Source organism: Octodon degus, unplaced genomic scaffold, assembly GCF_000260255.1.
Source record: "Octodon degus isolate 3935 unplaced genomic scaffold, OctDeg1.0 scaffold00200, whole genome shotgun sequence".
Classification (NCBI taxonomy): Eukaryota; Metazoa; Chordata; class Mammalia; order Rodentia; family Octodontidae; genus Octodon; species Octodon degus.
Genome location: NW_004524776.1, coordinates 484555 through 488429, shown reverse-complemented (window position 1 = coordinate 488429; position 3875 = coordinate 484555).

Here is a 3875-nt window from a genome sequence, read left to right as displayed (position 1 = left end):
AAGAAAGACAAGCAAGCAAGTCAAACTTAAAGGTCAAACTCCAGCTTACCTGTGAATGTATTTTTGATTAAAGAAGTTTTGCAGTTACCAGGGTAGTTCCCTGGGCTCCAAAGAGCTTGCCCAGAGCCTCTTCCAATCTAAACAGTCAGGAAGAGAAAGAAAAATCCTTTAACTGATGGCTCCTGCCATTCACTGGCCAGATTTACTGTGGAGAAGCTAGAGTCCCTGCATGTCCAGCCCAGTCTGTGCACACATGGGTAGATTCTCCTGACCAGTGGGAGATTTGCCAAGGAATCTCTGTTGGTCTGTGATGCGGTGGCAGCTGCTGGGTCTTCCCAACTGAGTGATGGAATGAGCCATCACTGTGGTGTTCTGGTGGAGAAAGAAGGTGAGTAGGCAAGGCCCGCAGTGCAGACTGGTCCAAATGGCCCTGGGAGGACATCCAAGCTGGTAAAAAATCACAGACAAGGAAAGCCAGTGCAGATGTCCCTTGGTGTATGTGTAGCCCTTCAGAAATGAGGGAACGTGGTTTGAATTTGAGCAGGTCTGAAGCACAGGGAGAAATGTGGAGGGCTGAAGCTGGAGAGCTTGCGTAGCATGCTGCTTGATCGGGCCGCTCTTGGCTGGACATGTCCTGACATAACAGGAACTTGAGAGTGGACTGGCTCCAGGCTTGCTTAACTCAGTGCTTAAGAATTCTGTCAGAATCCTTCCATTTCTCTGTTCTACCATCTACAAATTTGCTCTCCTCCTGGTTATACATTGACTGCCATGGTCCCAACATATTCAGACACTGCAAGATCCATGAGAAGATGTACCTAGGGCCATCCCTGGTACTGTGGAGAGGTGGCTATCTTTCCTTCAGACCTCTACTTAAGAAGAAGGAAATCTTTTTAGAAATCCCATGATTGGGCCAGCAAGATAGCTCAGCAGACTAAGCACCTGCTGAGGCAAGCTCAGGGACCAGGTTTGGTCCCAGGCACCACATGCTGCGCTGGCCCACTCCCAGAAGCACCGAGCTGGCCTCTGAGTCAGGCATGGTGGCGCATACCTATAACCCCAGCGCTGGGGCCACTGAAAAGAGGAGGATCACTACAAGCCTGAGCTACGTAGTGAGACCCGGTACCAAATACACAAAAAAAGAGAAAAAAATCACATGATTTATTCACGTGACTACGTGTAACAGCAAAGGAAGCTGAGAAATGTTACCCTAAATTCCATACATGTTGCTAAAAAAATGTTTTTAAAATGTATAAATATTGGAGGGCTATCAATAGGCTTCACTGTAGCAGGCATCTAATAGTATATGTTCCACGGTCTGCTATTGCATCAGTACAATCCTAGTTGTCATTAATTATTTGTGCAATTACTAATTAAATATTTGTGCTTCCAAATATATTGTAGGTTTGTTTTGAGAGCAGTGGCCATGTCTGTCCTAGAGGCACTTAGTTACTAATCATCAAATGCCTGATTGAATGCTAGAATGAATGAATTTTATTTCAGAAGTCCATCAAAGTAGCTCTGGTTCGAGAAAGAACCTTTCCTTAGAAAATGCTCTTTGCTGATCTCCATTTTAGAGGTGACTGTTTTTATGAGTCGTGAATAATGGACTCAACATCAGTCAAAGAAAGGCTTTGGTCTGGCAGAGATGAAGGACCAGAGGAGAGCTAATGAGTCCGTAATGAAATTTGCTGCCAATAAAATGGTGTGCTATTAAATTCAAGGCCAGGAAAATTTCAGTATAAACCAAACACAATTAGAGACTAAGAACTCGATCCCCCACCTGTTCCAGCTCTTCCAGTTTGAGTATTTTAGCGAGACTGACTTCCTGCTGACACTGTCTGGTGATGTCACAGTGAGGTGTCGTTAAATATCTAGCTGGAGGGCTAGCAGAGCCAAAGAGACATGGGGGCCAGTAAGTCACCGTTTACAGAGTCAGCATGTGTTTCAGAGTGAGGCCTCCCTTCCCTGTCTCCTGGGACAAGGGCTAGCAATGTCCCACATTTCCTAGGCGGGAAGGAGTGTTCTAATTGGGAACTTCACCTGATTGGGCACAGAACAATTACATAAGGTATGTTCTGATTTTATTTTTATTTTATAAGTGGGAAACAGACAGGCTACCTTGATAGCCCAAGATTATACAGACAGAAAGTGGAAACACTGGGATTTGAACCTACGCCTCCATGCTGATAGCTTTACTTACCTCAAGTCAGTTGTTTCTGTTTCCCTGGGCTCCTCTTTGCTATTTCACGGTCTGTAGCAAAAGGAGCCAAATAAGATATCTGAAGAGAATTTTTCATAAGGCTCAATTTACAATGGAGTCTTATCTCCCAGGGCAGATACTTTTTTCTTAGGAAAAGAAAATTGAATTTAGTTCAGATTACCCTTGCTATATCAGGGTAGGGGTTTGGATCACACAATCAAAAAACTCATGGAATGGTCCACATCCCAAACTTGCATTTCACTGCATCTAAATTTTACCTTAAAGAAATCATAAACACATACTGAGTTGGTTCCAATGAGTGATGTGTAGGCCGAGGAGTTTGGGGGTGAAGCATATTGACCTCAAGAATTGATTTGGAACTTTACCAGAAAGCCAGATGGATGGTGAATGGATACAAGGAAGATCAGAAGAGTAGACCTCAAAGCTAAATTAAGAATTAATGATAGAATACAGGTTGTGGATATATGTGTATTCAACATGTAATTCTTTAACTTTTCTTTATATTTGAAACAAACTAAATATATAGTTGAAAAGGAAAAAAAAAAAACCTCTTAAATTCTCTTAAACACTTGTCATGCTTCTAAAGTGCTTTATCTCTCTCCAACTATTTTCTCCAACATAAAGCTAAAGTGTCCTGGGCATCTGAGCCAAGCTGTGTGAACAACCTACACCCGCTGCAATTCGGATATGCTGGGAGCGGGCCCCAGGGTGCTCTGGCAGAAGGACCTCGAAGAGGTGGGGCCTAATGGGAGAAGACTGGATCGTGGATGTCCAAGTCTCTTCCTCCTTGCTGGGATGCAATAACCAAAACCCACCACTGAAGGGAAGAGAGGTTTCTTTACTGACAATTCTTACAGGATTCAGCCTATGGTCAGCTGGCTCCATAGCAGAAAGGGGCCAGCAGAGGGGTATGGCAGAAGGGTACAGAGGAAGGATCCGGGCAGAGGACAACCCTTCACATCATGGCAGACAGAAAGTGGAGAGGAGCAAAGAACCAGGGAAGATCCTCTCTTCCAAGCCACATCCCCACTGGCCTGCCTCTGTACCAGGTCCCTCACATCACATCCAGCTCTGAACTCTTCAGTGGATGAACTCACTGGTTAGCTTAGCATCTCCATGACCCAATTACTTTCCAAAAACTCCACTTCTGAACATGAACCCAACTTCTGGACACAGTACGTGTAAACCATAACAATGGGGCTCCAGTCTTGGGAATGGATTAGTGCTGGAGTGGGTCAGGCTTGTCAGGAGAAGATTAATTCCTCTGCGAGTGGACCAGCTGGCCTGTTCCCCCAGCTCTTGCTTCCTGGCTTGCCACGTGACCACTCTCTCCCTCTTCTGCACACATTCCTGCTTTATGATTCTATTTGTCAACTGGCCCTCACCAGAGCAGAGCAGATGCTGGTGCCACGCTCTTGGGCCTCCAGAATTATGAGCTAAAGTAAACCTCTTTCCTTTAAACACTCCCCAACACCAGGTACTTTGTTATAACAACATAAAACAGACTAACAGTATTTTAAGCACTCAGTGCAGTGAGAGCCTCAGGAAGTGACACAGGGCAAAGTAAAGGGATACACATGATGATCCATGCTATTTAGAACATGCCAGTGCATTTACACATATGTGGTCGAATGCCCGTGTGTCACATGAC